The following is a 23,350-nucleotide window of genomic DNA, read 5'->3' as shown; positions in this document are numbered from 1 at the left end:
CTGAGTCTCTCATTTTTTGAATATGACATGTCCCTTAATTTATTTAAAATTTTTTGAAACAAATTTTCAACATACTTCTTAATTTTCAGTGTAAAGATCTACCTTCTTATTAGATTTATTCAAGGTGTTTGATATTCTTTTGTGATATTGTGGGAGTCATATCTTTTCTGAATTTAATTTTTATGTGTGTTTTTTGCTAGTATATGAAATTCAGTTATCTTAAAATCATGACCTTATATCTAGCAACTTTTCTTAACTCAAATATTAATTGTAAAATTTTTTGCTACAATTTTTATTTCTAATTTTGTACATATACAATTATGTGTTTGTTGAATACTCTTTTTCTTCTCATCCAGTTCACATCCACATGCAATTTCCCTTTTTCTTGCTTTATTGGTTTTGACTAGCATCTTTATTCCATTTTTAATAAGAGGAGGAATAGTATATATTCTTACATGATAACCAATGTCAGGGTGGAAACTTTCAGTACTTCATCAGTACATGTGCTATTTGTTCTCAGGTTTTAACATGATATTTCATATTTGGGGATATACACTTTTGCATAAATACATGTCAAGATCTTCAAATATTCTTTATATCAAATATTCAGTGTACCTATTGAGATGATGATATAAATGTTATCCCTGTTTCCACTAAGGGATAACTTACATTGATTTTCTTTTTTTTCTCTCTTCTACAGTTTGTTTTTTTTTCATTTATTTTTATTAGTTGGAGGCTAATTACTTATCCTTGAATAAATACTAACTTTGATATTTATGCATATGCATTCATATATATATACACACACATGATATATATTATATATATACATGAATCAATTTGCTAATATTTGTTTAAAAATTTTGTATCTCTGTTTATGCAGGATGTTGTTGTTCAGTTGCCCATTCATGTCTAACTCTTCGTGACCTCATGGACTGCAGCATGCCAGGCCTCTCTGTCTCTCACATCTTCCAAAGTTTGCCCAGGTTCATGTCCATTGCATCAGTGACGCCATCCAGCCATCTCATCCTCTGACACCCATTCTCTTTCTGCCCTCAATCTTTCCCAGCATCAGGGACTTTTCCAGTGAGTCATCTGTTCTCATCAGGTGATCAAAATACTGGAGCTTCAGCTTCAGCTTCAGCATCAGTCCTTCCAATGAGTATTCATGGTTGATTTCCCTTAAGATTGACTGGTTTGATCACTTTGCTGTCCAAGGGACTCTCAGGAGTCTTCCCCAGCACCTCAGTTCGAAGGCATTGATTCTTCCTTGTGTTGCCTTCTTTATAGTCCAGTTCTCACAACTGTTCATGACCAATGAGAAGACCATAGCCTTGACTATATGGACTTCTGTCAGGCAGAGTAATGTCTCTGCTTTTAAACACACTGTCTAGGTTCGTCCTTGCTTTCTTGCCCAGAAGCAAATGTCTTCTGATTTCATGGCAGCAGTCACCATCTGTAGTGACTTTGGAGCTCAAGAAAAGGAAATCTGCCACTACTTCCACCTTTTCCCCCTCTATTTGCCATGAAGTAATGGGACCAGATGCCATGATCTTAGTTTTGTTAGTATTTAGTTTTAGGCTGGCTCTTTCACTCTCCTCCTTCACTCTCAACAAGAAGGCTCTTTAGTTCCTCTTCAGTTTCTGACATTAGAGTGGTATTATCTGCATATCTGAGGTTGTTTATCTTTCTCCTGCCTATCTTGATTCCAACTTGTAACTCATCTGGCCTGGCATTTCTTACTATGTCCTCAGCATATAGATTAAAATAGAGTGACAGCAGACAGCCATGCTGTACTCCTTTCTCAACCTTGAACTAATTAGTTGTTCCACACAGGGTTCTGACTGTTGCTTCTTGACCAGCATACAGGTTTCTCAGGAGACAGGTAAGATGGTCTGGTATTCCAGTCTCTTTAAGAGCTTTCCACAGTTTATTATGATCCACACAGTCAAAGGCTTTGTCACAGTTGAAACAAAAGTAGATATCTCTCTGGAATTCCCTAGCTTTCTCTGTGATACAGAGAATTTTGGCAATTTGATCCTTTTCCTTTTCTAAGGAAAGGATCCTTAGAATCCTTAGATTCCTTTTGTTCCTCTTCCTTTTCTAAACCCAGGTTAGACATCTGGAAGTTCTTGATTCACATAATGCTGAAGCCTAGAATGCAAGATTTTAAGCATGACTTTACTAGCGTGAGTGCAACACAGGATATTGACCAATAATTTTCCTTTCTTGTAGTATCATGGGCTTGTTTTATAACAAGTTATGATGGCTTCAAAACTTCATTGAATATATGTTTTATCATGGTCTAAATACTCTATAAGAGTTTAGTTTAAAATTGGTTTTTAATCTTCCTTAGATGTTTGAAGGATTTTACTTTATTTTGTGTTGTGTTATTTTTATTTTTGGCCACACTGCCTGGCTTGTGAGATCTTAATTCCCTGACCAGGGATTGAATCTGGGTCTATAGCACTGAAAGCACCAAGTCCTAACCACTGGATTGCCAGGGAACTCCCTGAAACATTTTAATAGTGAAGATTTTAATAGTGAAGTTTTTTGGGTCTGAAGTTTTGTTTATGCAGAAATTTATTTTAATATACAGAATGGAATATTACTCAGCTATTAAAAAGAATGCATTTGAATCAGTTCTAAAGAGGTGGATGAAACTAGAACCTATTATACAGAGTGAAGTAAGTCAGAAAGAAAATCACCAACACAGTATATTAACATATATATATGGAATTTAGAAAGATGATAATGATGACCCTATATGCGAGACAGCAAAAGAGACACAGATATAAAGACCAGACTTTTGGACTCTGTGGGAAAAGACAAAGGTGGGATGATGTGAGAGAATAACTTTGAAACATGTATATTACCATAAGTGAAATAGATCACAGTCCAAGTTCGATGTATGAAACATCCCAGCAGTGCACTGGGACAACCCTGAGGGATGGGATGGGGAGGAATGTGGGAGGGGGGTTCAGAATGGGGGACACGTGTACACCCATGGCTGACTCATGTGAATGTATGGCAAAACCACTGCAATATTGTAAAGTAATTAGCCTCTAATTAAAATAAATAAATTAATAAAAATTAATATTTTTCTCAATGAGGACTATTAGATATTTTTGTTGTTTCAGTTTTACCAAATTTTTTTAAAAAAGTGACTTGTCAATTATTGTCAAAGTAACTGGGACAAAAATATCCCTCAAATTTTTCACATTATATTTTAAAATATTTTAGAGTAGTGCTTTCTTCTTTCTCATTTCTGATATCTATAGTGTTTTTTCTTTCTTTTATTATCAATTCTTTAAAACTTCTAAGATTGCTATTAAGTTATACATTTTATTAGTCTTTTTAAAGAGCCAATTTATCTTTTTAATTTTTTTATCACAGTTTTTAATTTCATTAGTATGTATTTATGGGCTTCCCTCATAGCTCAGCTGGTAATGAATCCGTCTACAATGCAGGAGACCCCAGTTCGATTCCTGGGTCAGAAAGATCCCCTGAGAAGGGATAGGTTTCCCACTCCAGTATTCCTGGGCTTCCCTGGTGGTTCAGATGATAAAGAGTCTGCCTGAAATTTGGGAGACCTGGGTTAGGAAGATTGGGAAGATCCCTTGGTGGAGGGCATGGCAAACCACCCCAGTATTCTTGCCTGGAGAATACAGACAAGACAGAGGAGCCTGGCAGGCTACAATCCATGGGGTTGCAAAGAGTCGGACATGACAGCACAGTGTGTGTATATATTTCTATGTATTAGCTACTTTCATCTGCTTTCTATTAAGGCTATAAATTTTCTCAAAAGCATTAATTAGCTGCATTTCACAAGTTTTCCTCCTGAAGAGTCTTGAAATCAAATATTTTTCATCTATGAGACAAGGAAAACTCTTCTCAAGTTTTCAGAGGTTTGCATATATTTTTCAACATCCATTCCTTTATCACTCCATAGTTTGGTGGTAAAATGAGCTGTATGTTTAAGGTCTCTCAAGTCTCCAATTCTATCATTCAGCCTCACAAGACTGAAAAAATATGCATGTGCTTGACTTGATTGTAATCTTTTGTCTTGAGAAATGTCTTGATTTTTAGTTTCTTGACTGAACTCAGAATTGGCAAATGTTTACTGGGTGACAGTGGCTGCAAAAAGTCAGCTCATCTTTCATGGTTCTTGATGCTCTAGAATCCATTGATATCAAGTTGACATTTTGCTTCTTCTAAATGTATTTAAACACATAATATTTGCATTTTTTCTTTCTCTATTTGTTGTGGTCAAATCATTTGTCTCCAGGAAGCTACTGAATCTGTCCCAGAAATAGCATTTTATTTGTTCATATGTAAGAGTGGAAAGCTATAAGATACAAGGGATTTCTGTATGAATGTTCTTCATTTCATTTTTGATAAGTATCCCTTTTTCTATATTCAAGTAGCTGGGCCATTTTACTGAGGTATATGACATTAACACATCGTATTCCCCTTTGGCCTTCCAGAAGACCCTCCTCCCCAAAGGAATGGGCTTAACTCTAGGAAAAATATTTATCCTCAGATCTCTCAGGTTCATTATCTATAAAACAGTATGTTAGTGGTACCTATATATATATACACATACATACATACATACATATATATATATATATATATATATATATATATATATATGAGGTATCTACCTCATATACAAATTTGCAAATCATGTGAGATATATGTAAGAACTGCAGAACACTGTATGCACTCAGTATATAATGCACAACACTTATCTATTAAGTTGTTATTCAGTTCAGTTTAGTCACTCAGTCATTTCCAACACTGAGACCCCATGGACTGCAGCACACTGGGCTTCCCTGTTCATCACCAACTCCTGGAGCTTGTTCAAACTCATGTCCTCTAGTCAGTGATGCCACCCAACCATCTCATCCTCTGTCATCCCCTTCTCCTCCCACCTTCAGTCTTTCCCAGCATCAGGGGCTTTTCCAATGAATCCCTTCTTCACAACAGGTGGCCAAAGTATGGGAGTTTCAGCTTCAGCATCAGTCCTTCCAGTGAATATTTAGGATGGACTGGTTGGATCTCCTTGCTGTCCAAGGGACTCTCAAGAGTCTTGTCCAACACCACAGTTCAAAAGCATCAATTCTTCAGCACTCAGCTTTCTTTATGGTCCAACACTCACATCCATACATGACTATTGGGAAAACCATAGCTTTGACTATATGGACCTTTGCTGTCAAGAGAATGTCTCTGCTTTTTAATACGCTGTCTAGTTGGTCAGAACTTTTCTTCCAAGGAGCAAGTGTCTTTTAGTTTCATGGCTGCAGTCACCATCTGCAGTGAATTTGGAGCCCAAAAAATAACGTCTGTCACTGTTTCCATTGTTTCCTCATCTATTTGCCATAAAGTGATAGGACCAAATGCCATGATCTTAGTTTTTTAAATGTTGAGTTTTAAGCCAGCATTTTCACTCTCCTGTTTCACGTTCATCAAGAGGCTCTTTAATTCGTCTTCGCTTTCTGCCATAAGGGTGGTGTCATCTGCATATGTAGGTTATTGGTATTTCTCCCAGCAATCTTGATTCCAGCTTGTGCTTCACCCAGCCTGGCATTTCACATGATGTACTCTGCATACGAGTTAAATAAGCAGAGTGACAATTTGTAGCCTTGCTCCTTTCCAATTTGGAACCAGTACACTGTTCCATGTTCTGTTCTAACTGTTGCTCCTTGACCTGCATACAGATTTCTTATGAAGCAGATGAGGTGGTCTGGTATTCCCATCTCTTGAAGAATTTTCCAGTTTGTTGTGATCCACACAATCAAAGACTTTGACATAGTCGATAGAGCAGAAGTAGATATTTTTTTGGAACTCTCTTGCTTTTCCTATGATCCAATGGGTGTTGGCAAATTTGATCTCTGGTTCCTCTGTCTTTTCTAAATCCAGGTTGAACATCTGGAAGTACGTGGTTCATGTACTATTGAAGCCTTGCTTGGAGAATTTTGAGCATTACTTTGCTAGCATGTGAGATGAGTGCAATTGTACAGTAGTTTGATCATTATTTGGCATTGCCTTTCTGTGTGATTGGAATGAAAACTGACCTTTTCCAATCCTGTGGTCACTGCTGAGTTTTCCAAATTTGCTGGCATATGGAGTGCAGCACTTTCACAGCATCATCTTTTAGGATTTGGAATAGCTCAACTGGAGTTCCATTACCTCCACTAGCTTTGTTCGTAGTGATGCTGCCTAAGGCCCACTTGACTTTGCATTCCAGGATTTCTGGCTCTTAGGTGAGTGATCACACCATTGTGGTTATCTAGGTCATGAAGATCTTTTTTGTATAGTTTTTCTGTGCATTCTTGCCACCACTTTTTAATATTTCCTGCTAATGTTAGGTCCTTACTATTTCTGTTCTTTCTTGTGCCACTCTTTGCATTGAATGTTCCCTTGGTATTTCTAATAATTTTCTTGAAGAGATCTCTAATTTTTCCCATTCTATTGTTTTCCTCTATTTCTTAGCATTGATCTCTGAGGAAGGTTTTCTTATTTTTCCTTGGTATTCTTTGGAACTTTGCATTCAGATGGGTATATCTTTCCTTTTCTCCTTTGCCTTTAGCTTCTCTTCTTTCTCAGCTATCTGTAAGGCCTCCTCAGACAACCATTTTATCTTTTTGCATTTCTTTTTTCTGGGGGATGGTCTCGATCATTGCCTCCTGTGCAATGTCATGAACCTCTGTCCATAGTTCTTCAGGCTTTTTGTTATCAGATCTAATCCCTTGAATCTATTTGTCACTTCCACTGTATAATCATAAGGGATTTGATTTTGGTCATACCTGAATGGTCTAGTGGTTTTCCGTACTTTCTTCAATTTAAGTCTGAATTTGGCAATAAGGAGTTCATGATCTGATGCCAGAGTCAGCTCCCAGTCTTGTTTTTGCTGACTGTATACAGCTTCTCTGTCTTCAGCTGCAAAATATATAATCAATCTGATTTTGCTATTGGCCATTCAGTGATGTCCATGTGCATAATATTCTCTTGTGTTGTTGGAAGAGGGTGTTTGCTATGACCAGTGCATTCTCTTGGCAAAACTCTATTCACTTTTGCCCTGCTTCATTTTGTACTCCAAGGCCAAACTTGCCTATTACTCCAGGTATCTCTTGATTTCCTACTTCTGCATTTCAGTCCCCTATGATGAAAGAACATCTTTTTTTGGTGTTAGTTCTAGAAGGTCTTGTAGGTCATCATAGAATTGTCCAACTTCAGCTCTTCAGCAGTAGTGGTTGGGACATAGACTTGGGTTACTGTGATATTGAATGGTTTGCCTTGGAAACGAGCAGAGATCATTCTGTCATTTTTGAGACTGCACCCAAGTACTGCATTTTGTACTCTTTTGTTGACTGTGAGGGCTACCTCATTTGTTCTAAGGGATTCTTGCCTACAGTAGTAGATATAATGGTCATCTGAATTAACTTCACCCATTCCAGTTCATTTTAGTTCACTGATTCCTAAAATATTGATGTTCATTCCTACCATCTCTTGTTATTATTATTGGACTATATGCCTGGCTATTATGGCTCTGGAAGCCCAAGTTTTCAGTGTTTGATGTCCCTTAGATTGCTCTGATCATCCTTTGTGGAACATAAATCTCCCATCTTTGGGTGAGAGAAACACAGTTTTCAATTCATACAGAGATGGAGAGAAGCTTAAGTAGAATTTCAATAGCATTTAACATTTCCCTCTGCAAAGGAATAATTTTTTCACAATTTGTCTGTTTTTCTGTGGCTCTGTGCTTCATTATTATTGCCTCCTACTATATCATATCATCCATGTAGTGTTCAGTTAACCTGGATTTTCTAAGTCAGGAACCACTAGCACGTTTGACTTGTAGTTTTGAAAATACCGCTCTTGTCTTCTCTGTTATTACCTGTATCTACATAAAACTGTCATCTTTCAAAAATCCTGTTGGTTTTATTTTAAGGAAAACTTTCACTAAAGACAGATTAACATATGTTTAATTTACCATTTTAATTTGGATATCTCTTAAATCTACTCAGCTTTGATGATAACTCCAAGATGGCAGTACACTGTTTAGAGGGTTGCCAATAAACTCTGTGTTACACATTCAAGTAGAAACTAATCTTTATCTTTTATCCTTGAAACACGTTGTTTTTTTAAAATATTTTGGAATCATCATCCTTCTTGTTTCCACCCACTATGTAACTACCTATGTCTCTTTCTGGCCCTCTCTTACTTCTCTTCCCAATCTTTCAATATTAGTATATATTAGGGCTGATGTCTTGGTTAGCTTCCTTTCTTTGTCAACTTTTATGTCTCATGTTATTTAAATCCATAGTTTAATATATAACTGAAAAGTATCTACTCTATAGTACAGGGAACTCTATTCCAAGCTCTGTAAAGATCTATATGGGAAAAAAATCTGAAAAAGAATGAATATATGTATATATGTAACAGATTAACTCTGCTGTACACTTGAAACTAGCACAACATTGTAAATCAACTATACCCCAATAAAAAGACTAATTACATGATTTTATTCAATTGCTAATTTTATTCTAAATTCCAAATTTATATCTTAAACTTCTAACTTTACATTCTACCTCAGATTTGTCATAGTCATCTGAAATTTGGCATAACCACAGCCAAATTATTTTTTTGTTTATATATTTTATTAAAAAATTGTATTTATTTAAGTTGAAGTATAGCTGATTTACCCTGGGAGAAGGGAATGACTGACTACCCACTCCAGTATTCTTTCCTGGAGAATTCTGTGGACAGAGGAGCCTGGTGGGCTACAGTCCATAGGGTCCAAAAGAGTTGGATACAACTGAGAGACTAATAGACATACATATAGCTGATTTACGACATTGCGTTCAAGTTTCAGGGGTACAGCAAAGTAATTCATATATATATATATATGTATATACATATACACAAATATTTTTTCAGATTCATTTCCATTATAAGTTATTCCAGTGTATTGAATATAGTTCTCTGTGCTATACAGTAGGTCTTTGTTGTTCATCAATTTTATAGGTACTAATGTGTATTTGTAATTGCATACTCCTTTTTATCCTCCCTCCTTCTCTTTTGGTAACCATAGGCTTGTTTTCAATGTCTGTGAGTCTGTTTCTGCTTGTAAATAGGTTTTTGGTATTATTTTTAATATTCCACATAAAATGATATTACATAATATTTATCTTTCATTTGTGGGTTGCTTCCATGTCTTGGCTATTGTAAGTAGTGCTGCCATGAACACTGGAGTACATTTAACTTTTCAAATTAGAAGTTTTGTCTTTTCCAGATATCTCAGGAGTGGGATTTCTGGGTCATATGGCAACTCTGTGTTTAGGCTTTTAAGGAACCTCCATACTGTTTTCAATAGTGGTTGCTCCAGTTTACATTCTCGCTAACAGTGCATGAGGTTTCCTTTTCTCCACACCCTCTCCAACATTTATTATTTGTAGACTTTTTGATAATGGCCTTTCTGACAAGTATGAGGTGATACCTCACTGTAGCTTTGATTTGTATTTCCTTTAATAATTAGCAATATTGAACATCTTTTCATGTGCCTCTTGGCTATCAGTATATCTTCTTTGGAGAAATGTCTATTTAGGTCCTATGCCTACTTTTTCCCTTATTCCCAGTTTTTGATTGCTATAACGTTTTTCACAAAACTAGAAAAAATAATCCTAAAATGTTTATGGGCCCACAAAAGACCCAGAATTGCCAAAGCAATCCTGAGGCAAAAGAACAAAGCTGGAGGCATAGCCCTTCCAGACTAGAGACAATACTACAAAGCCACAGTAATCAAAACAGTATGATATTGGCACAAAAACAGACATATAGATCAATGAAAGAGAATAGAGAAGCCAGAAATAAACCCATATGCCTAAGAAACCAGAGATAAACCCATATACCTATAGTCAATTACCTTTGATAAAAGAAGCAAGCATATACAATAGAGATAAGACAGCATTTTTGGAAAGCTGGACAGTCACATGTAAATCAGTGATGTTAGAACATACCCTAACACCATACACAAAAATAAAATCCAAATGCCTAAAAGACTTAAATATAAGGCATGATGCCATAAAATTCCTAGAAAAGAACATAGGCAAAACATTCTCTGACATAAATGACAGCAATATTTTCTTAGATCAGTTTCCTAAGACAAATAAATAAGGATTTTAACAATAAGCATATGCCACCAAGAGCACTGTTGTTTAGTTGCTAAGTCGTGTCTGACTCTTTTGTGATCCCATGGACTGTAGCCCACCAGTCTCCTCTGCCCATGAGATTTTCCAGGCAAGACTACTGAAGTGGGTTGCCATTTCCTTCTCCAGGGGATCTTCCCAACCCAGGGATTGAACCCATTTCTCCTAATTGGCAGTCAGATTCTTTACTGCTAAGCCACAAGAAAAGCTCCATAAGGAAATAAAAGTAAAAATAAACAAATGGATGCATGCATGCTGAGATGCTCAGTCATGCCTGACTCTTTGTGACCTCATGGGTTATAGCTTGCCAGTCTTTTCATAGGATTACCCCAGCAAGAATACTGGAGTGGGTTGCCATTTCTTCCTCCAAGGGATCTTCCTGACTCAGGGATCCAACCCACATCTCCCTAATCAAAATTAAAAGCTTTTGCACAGCAAAGGAAACTGTAAACAAAATGAAAAGACCACCTGCAGACTGGGAGAAAATATTTGCAACTGATGCAACCTACAAGGGCTTAATTTTCCAAATATACAAACACTGCTGAATATTTGAAAAAAGCAAACAATATAATAAAATTCTTAATTTACACTCTATAACAAATGTATGTCTCTTATATATATCCATCAAATATCACTATTCATCTAGCAGTTGACTTTATACACATGAAATTCACTCTCTGACATTTTTATTTCTAATAGATGGACTAAATTACAACAGGGAAAAAATCATCTATAGTGCTAATAGATGTCAGAATAGTGGTTCTTTGTGAATAAGGGGGTTGTAATTGGGAGGGACAAGAAGGAGGCTTTTTGTGTATGCTGATGTTCTATTCCTGATCTTGTTGGTGACATAGGTATGCTCGTTTTGTGGCAAATCAATAATGTGCACAACTATGATTGTTGGACACAACTGTCTCGATCTCAGACATATATTCTTCAGAATTATAAGACAATTAATTTCTGTTACTTAACCTATGCAATTTGTTATGGAAGCTTTAGCAAACTGATAAGCAAATCTTCATAAATAAGCTCTGGAAGGAGGAAGATGTGCTCAGTTGTGTCCGACTCATTGAGACCTCAGCCCGACAGACTCCTCTGTCCATGGAATTCTCTAGGCAAGGAAACTGGAGGGGGTTGCCATTCCCTTCTCCAGGAGATCCTCCCACCCCAGGGATCGAACCTGGGTCTCCTGTGTCTCCTGCATTGGCACACAGATTCTTTATCACTAGCATCAAGTTATAATTTATAACATTATCTTATTTTTATGCTTAAATAATTTAATTATTTCTATTGGGGGGGATTAATATTTCAATCTTACCTAAGTGTCTTTGGTGAAAACCTGAAAGGGAAGGGAATCTTTCATTAGGCCTCTTAGGCTGATGGGGAATAGAAAGCAGAAGCATAATATTAAATCAATATTTTATGCTATAAAATATTTTTATATATTTATATATATTTTATATATTTATATATATTTATATATTTATGTTATATATATTTATATATTTATGTTATAGCTTTATATGGTTATATAGTTGTTTTTAATAATTTTCAGAAAAACGATTTTCAGTCACTATCATGTGTGTGAAGCTTTTAAATCCTACTGTTTTCTCAGTTATTCAAAAATATATTCATTAATAGTTACATTATGTAAGGCTTGATATTTTATGGGCTGTTGCCAAATTTACATGAAATTTAATTAGAAGATCCTATAAACTGAGAAATGAATTATTATGGAGTAAATGAGATTTACAAATATGAACGCAAAGTTCTCATCAAAAATTTAGTTAACCTTATATGACAATATATGAAGAAATTATACATCTTGAACAAGTAAGTTTTAATCAGAATAACAATAATTTAAAAATGAGAAAATATGATAACGTATATTTCTGTAATAATTTCTTCCTCATTAATTAGTACCAAAGCCTCAGTTTTTTTTTGCCAAGTCACTTCTTCATAAATCTATTGTTTCTTTGTTTAAAAAGTATATAAAATCCTACTTTGATTAGTTCTTAGTCTTTACATCTATGAGACCTTTGTATGGACAAAATTAATTTTTTTCTCCTGCTAATTTACCTCTGTCAACTTAATTATTAGACCAGCCAAAAAACAAAAGGAGAATGGGGGAATTTTTTTCCTTCCCCGAGAATCTCTCTTTTTTTCTAAATAATGCAGGACAATATTGATATTACTCTCTCCTTATTTTCATTTCCCACTCATTTTATTGGGCTTTGTCATAATTTATTGCATTGCATTTTTTATATCTTACCCCGCTCTCTGTATCTTCTTATGCAACAATAGAAAAATGCAATTATTGTGACTATTAGTATGGTTCCAAGCACAATTAAAATTATATCTTTCCAAGAAAGTTCTTCTGAAAAACAAAATATAGACATGTGCAGTTAGATTCAATATTCATTCTTTGTCCCCTTTCATCCCCAAAGAATCCACTTTCATTTTTCTTCTCCCATCTGGAGGAGTTTAAGAGTTGTCTCTTTGTTCAAAAAAACAAAAACATGTTTTTTAACATCAGCTGTGTTTAGCCAACGAATGGTTCGTTAATTTAATTTAGCCATAGAGGACTAAATTAGAAAAGAAAACTTGCAGAGACTTTTTAGGGGACTGAATCAAAACAGCAAAAGGAAACAGAATTTAAAATTTGCAGAGAGTAAAGCACAAAAACTACAAAACATCTCCATATACTGTTGAGAACGATGCAGAAATATATTTTGTGATAGAAAGAATAATAGTCTTCTAAAAACACCCACATACTAATTAATCCTTGGATTCTGAGAGTATGTTATCTTACATAGCAAAAGGGCCTCTGCAAATGTGATTAAGCTAAAGACAACCAGGTGAGGAGGCCATCTTTGATTCTCTGGGTGGGTCAAATGCAATCACAAGGATCAAGTGAAAGATGGAGGTAGAATGTCAGAATCAGAAGAGGTGTGCAGAAAAAAGAAGGCAATGTGTGGAAGAAAGGTACATTTAAAAACTGTGTAAGCTTCAAACTGAGAGAAAAATTTTAATCTGTTTATATGCCTTCTCAGCAGTGGTAAGGAATCCAGCTGCCAATGCAGGAGATGCAAATTAGATCCCTGGGTCAGGAAGATTCCCGGGAGTAGGAAATGGTAACCCACTCCAGTATTCTTGCCTGGAAAATTCCAGGGACAGAGGAACCTGGCAGTACAGTCCATGGGGTCACAGAGCGTTGGACATGATTGAGCACACGCAAGCTTCAATCTGAGAGAGAAATTTTTCCAGGTGGCTCTAGTGGTAGAGAATCTGCCTGCCAATGCAGAAGACATAAGAGACGTGGGTTTGAACCAAGGGTGGGGAAGATCCCCTGAAGGAGGAGATGGCAACCCACTCCAGTATTCTTGCCTAGAGAATCCCATGGACAGAGGAGCCTGGCGGGCTACAGTCCATGGGATCTCAGTCAGACATGACTGAAGTGACTTAGCAATATGCCCAGGGTCATAAAGGAATGCAATGGAAGGTGAAAGTCCAAGGGAAAAATTGAAAAGTTAAAAAAAAAATAGCAGTAGTGAATAAGTAGATGTAAATAGGGTAATGAAACTCACCTTCTTTTGCTACCGAGCAATTCCTTGGCAAACCTGTGCAAGAAAGATTGAATTCAATCAATAAAATTAGGAAGCATATAAATTATTCAGTTTGGTGTTACAGGTTCCCAAAGCAATGTTGTCTGACAAATTGTAAGTGGGCACATTCAATAATGACAGAATAATAAAGGAGAAATTATAGCTTTGATCTTTAGAGATGTTAATAAAGATTTCTTGAGAATGTCAGTTAAAAAGGATTTCTCTAAAGTAATAGCCACCAAAAAGAAATTTATTAGCCTCTTTGTATACAGGTAGACTCCTCAAAAGATTTGGAAAAATTAAAATGAGTACTTCAAGGAAATTCTGTATCAGAAATTGCAATAGGTATCCAAAATTTAGAATGCTATAAGATTCTACAAATAGCAGTGACTGCAGGCTCCATACATCAGTGCTTCTCATCTGAAAATCTTAATGCCTCAGCACCTCTCATCTCAATATCTCCAAGAATCTGATAATCATTGGGGCTCACTAAAGAAAAGTATTACTCACCTTCTCTCTCTGTATTGATCACTGAAAAACAAAAGAAAAATTGTGGATAGTGAGCAAAGTAAAAGGAAAAGAGCAATGGGATAGATTAAAGTTGAAGAATAAAGGTTAGAAAAGATTAAGATAGAACAATCTAATTACCAACAAAGTTTTATAAAATTGCCATTTTCTTGTAGTCACAGATAGAAAAGGTGACATTTAAAAATACATATGTAAATGCCATTGGAGACAAAGAATACTAAAGAAAAATATTACTCACCTTCTCTCTCTGTTTTGATCACTGGAAAACAAAAGAAAAATATTCTGCATTTATCTAAACATCAGAATAATTAAGAAAATTTGTCTTTGTGTTCTGGAGAGGTGAGTAGACTAATTTTCAATTTGTTTCTCATAGAGTATTTCACAGATTTTATTTTTGCCTCTTATCTCTAGCATATATACTATTATCATCCTGAATGACTACATGACTTACATGAACAAACGTCCATCACACTTGCCATTGTAGATGTATTATTTTTGATTTAATGCTTTTTCATGTGAATGTACAGTTTTTCCAACACTTTTGAAAAGACTGTTCTTTCCCCATTGCTAAAAATTAGTTGACCTTATATGCATGTGCTCATTTCTGGACTTTCCATTCTGTTTCATTGGTCTATATGTTTGTTTGCGTGACAGTTCCATATTGTTTGGATTAGTATAATTTGAAATCAAGAAAGTGTAATACCTCCATTTTATTCTTGCTCTAGATTGCTTTGCCTCTTTGATGTCTTCCAGTTTCTTACAAATTTTAGCATTGATTTTTCTATTTCTATGTAAAATGCCATTGAGATTTTAATAGGCATTTCATTGAATCTGTGGATTACTCTAGGTAGTATGGCCATTTTACACTATTAATTCTTCCAATCCATGAGCTTAAGATATTTTTTCCATTTATTTGTGTCTTCTTAAATTTCTTTCATCAATACCTTGTAGTTTTCAGTATATAGATATTTTATCTCCTTGGTTAAATGTATAGGATTGTTTTCTTGATTTCTCCTTTCGATATTTTGCCAATATAAAGAAATGGTACTGATTTTTGTGTTTTTTTAATCTTGAAAATTTATACAATTCATTTATGAGTTCTAGAAGTTTTTTGGTGAAGTCTATGGTTTTCTACATGTATAATATGCAATTTGGGAATAGAAACAATTTTACTTTTCCATTGTGACTTGGATAGGTTTACCTTTTTCCTGTGTAATTGCCCTTGCTAGTACCTTCATTACTATGTTGAATAAAAGGGAGAAAGTGGGCATGCTTGCTTTTTTCAGGATCTTTAAGAAGAAGCTTTTTCCTATTAATTATAATGCTAGGTTCTTCACATATGGCCTTTATTGTGTTTAGTTCCTTCTATATCTATTTTGTTCAGAATTTTTCTTTTTTTAAGTCTGAATGGATGTGGCATTTTGTCAAATGCTTTTTCTGCATATATTGAGGTGACCTTTTTGTTTTAAATATTACATTCTGTTATGTTGTATCATATTGATTGATCTGTATATGTAGAACCAACCTTGTATCCCAGGGGTAAATCCCATTTGGTCATAGTGTATAGTTTTTTGACATGCTAGACTTTGACTGAGGATTATTACATCTATGTCTAAGCAGTACCAAGAGGGAAGTTCATAGTTATAAAAGAAAGTGAAAGTGTTAGTAGCTCAGTCGTGTCCAACTCTTTGCAACCCTATGGACTGTAGCCCATCAAGTTCTTATTGTCCTTGGGATTCTCAAGGCAAGAGTACTGAGGTGGGTTGCTGTTCTCTTCTCCAGGAGATCTTTCCTACCCAGGGATTGACCCCGATCTTCTGCCATGCAGGCAGATAAAATGGAAAGAAAATGAAAGTGTTAGTCACTCAGTTGATAGTTAAAAAAGACTACACTAAAAATATCTCCAAAATGAAAAAAAATAAAATAATTTAATGTTACATATCAAGGAACTATAAAAAGAATAAACTAAACTCAAAGCAAAAGGAAGGAAATAATAAGTTTCAGAGCAGAAAACAAGAATAATGAAAAAAATTAACAAAACAATGAGTGAGATTTTAAAAAAAGAATACAATTTGCAAGCACTTAGCCAGACCCTGATAGCTCAGTTGGTAAAGAATCACCTGCAATGCAGGAGACCCTGGATCAATTCCTGGGTGGGGAAGATCGCCTGGAGAAGGGATAGGCTTTCCACTCCAGTATTATTGGGCTTCCCTTGTGGCTCAGCTGGTAAAGAATCTGCCTGCAATGTGGGAGACCTGGGTTGGATCCCTGGGTTGGGAAGATCCCCTGGAGAAGTGAAAGGCTAACTCCAATATTCTGGCCTGGAGAATTCCCTTGGGTCGGGAAGAGTCAGACACGACTGACTGACTGACTTTCACTTTCACTTTCTTTCACTTCTTTCAGACAAGATTAAGTAAGGAAAAGAAGAAGACTCCAATAAGTAAAATAAAAAGTGAGTAAGAAGATTTTAAACAAGATGCCTGAGAAATTTTAAAAAAAAGAATACTAAGGCCTGTTCCTCATCTGTATATTTTCTTTGGAAAAAACATCTTCTATTCAGTTCTTCTGCCCTTTCATAAATCAGGTTTATTATTATTATTTTTTATATTGAGTTATATGAACTATTTATTTTGAATATTAACCCATTTTGGTCCTATCATTTGCAAATATTTTCTTCCATTGGGTAGGTTGTCTTTCCTTTTGTACAAAAACTTTTAAGCTTAATTAGGTTCCATTTGTTTGTTTTTCTTTCGTTTCCCTTGCTTGAAGAGAAAGTTCTAAAAAATATTGCTAAGACATGTCAAAGAGTGTACTGTCTATGTATTCTTCTGGAGTTTTATGGTTTCTGGTCTTTCATTAAAGTCTTTAATCTGTTTCGAATTTATTTTTGTATATAGTGTGAGAAAATGTTCTAATTTCATTCTTTCATATGCAGCTATCCAGTTTTCCAGCACCAAACTTTCAGCTGTAAGATGAATAACTACTAGATAATAAACAACATGACAGAGGTAATTAATAGTGCTTTACATTATAGATGAACATTGTTAAGAGAATAAATCTTAAGATGTCTCATCACAAGGAAATTTTTTCTATTTTATGAATATGTATTTATATGAGATGAGGATGTTCATTAAAATTATTGTGATAATCATTTCATGATAAATGAAAGGCAAAAGATGCCATATGCCTTAAACTTATACAGTGCTATTACATCTTAATAAATGGGAAATTTAAAAAATTACTGTGTATTTGGAAAAGAATTTGTACAGATTAGTCTTAATTCGGCCTGAGTAATTCCATCAGTTGACTATTGATCAAACTAGATAGTTCATTATGTATGTGAAAGTAAAATAATTGCTACATCTCACAAAGTTTTCCTTTCCCTAAGTCTTTTATTTATTTAGTCATTCTTTCTCCATTAGAGTTTGTGGACCCTGCAGATTCTGGAAAATATAATCTGATGTCTTTAACACTGTTGATCCCAGAGTTAATACAGATTTTATGTGACCACTGGATGATGATGCTGGGAAAGATTAAAGGCAGGAGGAGAAGGGGACAACAGAGGATGAGATGGTTGGGTGGCATCACCGACTTAATGGACATGAGTTTGAGTAAACTCTGGGAGTTGGCGATGAACAGGGAGGCCTGGCATTCTGCAGTCCATGGGGTTGCAGAGAGTCAGACACGACTGAGTGACTGATCTGAACTGAACTGAATGATGAAATGATAGAGCGAGTTTATCAGATATGGTCCATGGAAATTACTTTCTTCAGATACATTAAAACACTGTTCACATCTTTTCTTGAAACCATTCAGAAGTCTAGTATTATAAATACCACTTCACTCATTTTTTAAACTTACCATTTCCTCCAGGCTTCTGAGAGATGCCTTGATAAAACATAGTTAGCATGCTGATTAGAAGAGCAGCTGAAGTGATACGGAATGATCTATTCATAACGTAAGATGTGAAAAATGGAACCCCAGAGATCTCTTAGTTGGCTCCTGTGTAGAAAACAATGTTTTTCTTCGCTTCTTTCCTGTAAATAAACAAAAATCATGACTCAGGTCTGTTTTCCTTAGGAAAACTGACCTTCACCATCCCCTAGGGAGTCAAGGGAAGATTGCTGCCTGGGTTGGCCCATGGTGGGAAATCAAGCAGGGGTTGGGATAAGCAGGAGCTTCTCTCCTGGGTAATGTGCTGTGACTGAAGTAACTTTATCTGACAGCACCAGCACAGGGGAGTGAGGGAAGCTCTGCCTGACCACAGATCTGCTCTCATTCTCATCTTCCTTCCTGAAGGAGGTATGAGAAGCTGGAAGAGGCAGGAAAGATTCCAGACCCTTAGAAGAAGGTTGGCCTGAATGAATTCTTGCATTGGTTTTGGATGAGTGATTGAGTTGAGGTGAGGGAGTGCAGGTAAAAAGAGACTCACCTTGTTCTCATCTGACACAGAATGAATGCCTCTGCTGGATGGACAGTGATGGAAAGAAAACCAAGGGATGTAGAGATAATGTAAGGAACATGCAGTGGATCCAGAACCAACTAGGATAGAACTAGATAAGTTCAGGACCAGAGGGAGCAAGATAAAAGCCTAATATCTAAGGTTGGAGGGGATTACAGGTTTTCTAAAAGAGTCCTTAAGGCTTTCCAGCTAGAACAAAGATGCACAGATCATGAGAGTTGAAGATGCTAAATTTATTTTTCTTAGATTCTCTGCTGTCTCTATTGGCTTTTCTCAGATCCTTCATATACAGACAGACAGACAGACACACACACACACACACACACACACAGACACACTTTCTCTTTCTCTCTCTCTTCAACACTGCCCTTCTACATGATAAGTTTCTTTTTACACTTACCTGGCTTAATCACCAACAGAAAATATCAGTTTCTTAGCATACATTGGACATCTCTCTTCTCCTCTGAAGCCTCTTCTGAAATACTGAAGCCCTAGAAGCATCAGTTAGACCACTCACTGTTTCCCTTCTATGTACTCCAACCAACAGGGACATAAGTGTAGCACAAGGAAAGGAGAAAGCAGGGAGGGGACTTTAGACTGCACTTTGCTCTTCTCCATTCATGTGACCATAATAAAAACCTCACATGACAATGAAGCCAGTATTTAATTCAGATATATATGTGCTCATATGAACACATACACAGACTGCCTTTTCCCCTGCTTTTATTGCTTTTATTATTATTTTAAAGATCATAGCATATAGCGGAGACTTAAATGATACATTCTCACAACAGCTTCCCAGATTTATGTATTTATCTAGATCAGAGGGAGGAATGTTTATATAAGCTACCTCTACAAGTTTTTGCAGTCTTAGCCTTATTAATCCTCCAGTTTTTGGAAAATCTACCCAGGATGGTGAGAATAGCTGATTTCTACATCTCCAACCCCATTCATTCAATAAGTTGCTGCAGATATTTCTAATCATCAAGAGTTTAGTTTGTCCAGGATATTCCCATGAATTATGTATTATCAGCCCATAAAATTAAACTACAACTGTAATGATTACCCTAGACAAGAACACAGGAACCATCTACCTTTCATGTGTTGCTGTAACATCTGCATTCAGTCTAATCAACTAGGACAAAAACTAAATCCTAGGGATCATCAGCTGAATTTACAAGATGTCTCTTGGTTTCTTGCATTTGATCCCTGATAGACAAGTGTAACCAACTCTCAAGGTTCTCAGGTCTCACATTGATGTCAACATGATGCATTTCTTTGGCCTTGGAGGTGTTTACACCTGGTCTGAGAATGCTGTACGTGGTTCTGTTTCTCACATGGTGATTTGGGTGACTTAGTGCAACAAATTCTCAAACCTATCCCCTCCTGCTGTTAAGCTAGAGAAAATACGCACACAGAAAGCTTTGTGGATGAGAAATGCTGAATGATGCTCTTTGGAGGATGTTTTTTTAGATTAACGGAGAAGATTAAGAAAAGATTTAAGTGATCTTGAAAGCACGAGGGACATCAGAAGGGCAAACACCTCCTTAAACCTCTCCCCTGCTTTGGAGAATGTCAGGGACTTGAAGGATGTAATAATGGCCTGCAACTGGGTAGCACGTATGGATACCTCCTCTCTCTGAGTCTACCTAGTAATTGCTAATAACTCTCTTTTTACTGGACAAATTGTTCTTTCTGTGGTTATTGTCAAACAGAAAAAGTTAAATAGGAAAAATCTAAGGCAAAAAGTAACAGTCAAGTCCTACCATAAAAATTCCATGAAAAATATCAGGAATTTCTGCCAAGTAAACCCACTCTTGGACTTCCCAGGTGGTGCTAGTAGTAAAGAACCCACACACCAATGCAGGTAGACATAATAGCTACCAGTTCGATCCCTGGGTGGGGAAGATCCCCTGGAGGAGGGCATGGAAACCCATTCCAGTATTCTTGCTGAGAGTATCCCATGGACAGAGGAGCCTGGCAGGCTGCAGTCCATAGGGTCACACCGAGTCAGACACAACTGAAGTGACTTAGCATGCTCACACACCCACTATTTTTCTAAGGTGGTCAGGTGAGAGAGTTTGCTTACTGCTGATAGAGGAACGGGAGTTGGTTTCTCTACCACTTAACTTTATGGAGGGCTCCAAAAAGGAAAAAATGATAAAGACATTTCTGGAGATTTGTTGCTTTGAATCCTGATGTCCTGTGGTAAAGACAACTGTTATGCTTCCCTGATTTAAGACTATGTCTTGTTCTTATATAAAAATGTCCTGTCTGTGTAATTTTCCTTCTATTTTAGGTTTTGGCATTTATGCTAAGCTATATATGTGTATATATATATTCATATATATACATTCTTCCGTTTCATAGTAGCTCATGAAAATTTATTTCCAATAGTAGAATTCAATCACATATCAAATCAAGGAACTATTTGTCTCTCCTAATGCTCAGGAGATAATTTCCTTGATTGCAAGCTTTTAAAAATTTTGTTACTGACTTGAACAATGTGAAATAGGGTTAAAACCTAGCAAATACATTTACAGCAAATGAGCAACTGAAGGAATGAATTTCTTATTTCCTTATATTTACTGTCTATACCATTCTATTGCCACCTGTATTTCAAGGTGAGTCATACAGAATAATCCTCAAATCATTTCTCCCAAAGTTTGCTGATTTTCTCATCTCTGTTTGCTGTTTATGAACTGACTGTAATAAGTACCTGACTCTCTTTTTCTTCCATTTTGGTATATTGCTGATCTTTAAATATTTTACTCTAGACAATAAGAAATCAAGTCTTAAAAGATTTTATTGCCTACATGAGAATGATTGCAAGAATAACTCAGCCACAACTGATGAGTTAGCAAAGATATCTGGGCTGTATATAGCTGACCTTTGTCCACAAAGGAGGGGGGAGATATAGTTTTATTGCTGGGAAAGTAACTTGATAAGAAACTTCATATGTGTTTCATTTTTAAAAACCGAGAAAATCTTCCAGGTTCAAAAATATATTTGGACATTTCAGAGGCAAAATCCTGACAGAAATGGTGCACAAGAGCCATTAGAGAAAAGGAGATTTGAAAAGATTTTAACAATAGAATATAATGCAGGTCAAAGGAGTTTTTGAGAAAGACAAAAGCAAATATCTGGAGGGAGCTGACAGAATCTTGGAAGATTATTTCTGTGTCAAGATATAATGATGGCTGTGAAGGTTGTTGGTACTGCATATATAGGGGATGACTCTGGGCTCAGCCTAGGGGTTGTAATAATTAGATAATTATTAATATAATAATAATAATTATTATAACATAATAAAATAATTAGATACAAACCTCATGGGACTTGGCAGTGTTTGAGTTCCCCTTTTGAAGAAGCCAAATGGTGACAAAGCAAAAACATAAGTAGAAGGCAAAAAGGCAACTGGACCACTTTTATGATTTACCTGTACAGACAGTTCCAGTTTCTCACACTTGTTCTTTGTCCTAAGCACTTAGAGATGCCCCCTTTCCCAGAGCCTGCTGTTCCCTCTGCTCTCATCATATTTCTCCCAGTCTTTGAGAGTCTTGGCCTCCAGAAGCATTCCCTCTCCATGGAATCTAACCTTGTGTAGATTACTTTAGTCAGTTTATAACTGTAGCCTAACTGACTACTTTGGCCTCCCTGGTGACTCAGTGGTAAAATTCTGCCTGCCAAGCAGGAGACATGGGTTCAATCCCTGGGTCAGGAAGATCCCCTGGAGAAGGAAGTGGCCACCTGCTCCAATATTCTTGCCTGGGAAATGTGGTTGGCTACAGTCCTTAGGGCAGCAAAAGATTCATACACAACTTAATGACTAAACAACAACAATTAACTACTCTATCCCTGATTTGGTGGTAATGTTCTTCTGCCTTACTGATCTTTTCTACCATCCAAAACTGGATCTCATTTGCCAAGGACTAGATTCTGTCCTTCCTATACCAACTATCTATCTGTTTTGGTTTCTGCTTCCTGGGCATGTCCATCAGACTGTGGATTTTTCTGTTTTGTCCTCATGAAGGGCCCTCCTTGATGTTGGCTACCTGTGTACCTATCCCTGCTATTATTTGAGACCTTCATGCCTTGATGGACTCCTTCTTCTTCTTGTTGCTGGAACTGAGTCTAATATCTGCCTTACCTTCACCCCCTACCTCACTATGTCTAGTTTCTCAAGCCTTCCTGTCTAGCTTGTCCAGCTGCTACCCAAACTCTAGCACTGGAACAAGAAAGGGCAGGTTTATGATACTTAATAAGAAGGTGATGTTGGTGGGCCACTGGGGCTTTCCTGCCTGACTCCACAACAAGTATTTTTTTGGTGTGTTTGTGTATGATTTTAGAAAAGTTCTCATAATTCTGCGGACCAGGGACCTTGTAAAATATGATAAATGTTTTCCTTGGTGTAGTATATAATGGTAACTGACATTCAGAGTGTAAGTGTTCAAGGCCATTAAGCATTAGAATACGAAGAGTAAAACTTTCAGAACCCAGAGTGTGCAGATTGATCTAAAGTTAAAGAGGAAGATCTGGAG

At 36.3% G+C, this 23,350-nt stretch overlaps 1 long non-coding RNA gene across 1 annotated transcript; it reads left to right on the top strand.

The window, feature by feature from the left end:
* Positions 1–7,112: 7,112 nt before the first annotated feature.
* On the top strand, positions 7,113–20,739 carry LOC122429668. Its single transcript, XR_006266082.1, has 3 exons — positions 7,113–7,326; positions 13,312–13,319; positions 20,729–20,739. It is a non-coding gene; the product is annotated as an uncharacterized LOC122429668 (long non-coding RNA).
* Positions 20,740–23,350: the final 2,611 nt, after the last annotated feature.

The sequence above is a fragment of the Cervus canadensis genome, chromosome 28 (genome assembly GCF_019320065.1).
Source record: "Cervus canadensis isolate Bull #8, Minnesota chromosome 28, ASM1932006v1, whole genome shotgun sequence".
Taxonomy (NCBI): Eukaryota; Metazoa; Chordata; class Mammalia; order Artiodactyla; family Cervidae; genus Cervus; species Cervus canadensis.
Note: the sequence above shows the minus strand (reverse complement) of the source record. Positions and strands in the feature narration are given on the sequence as shown.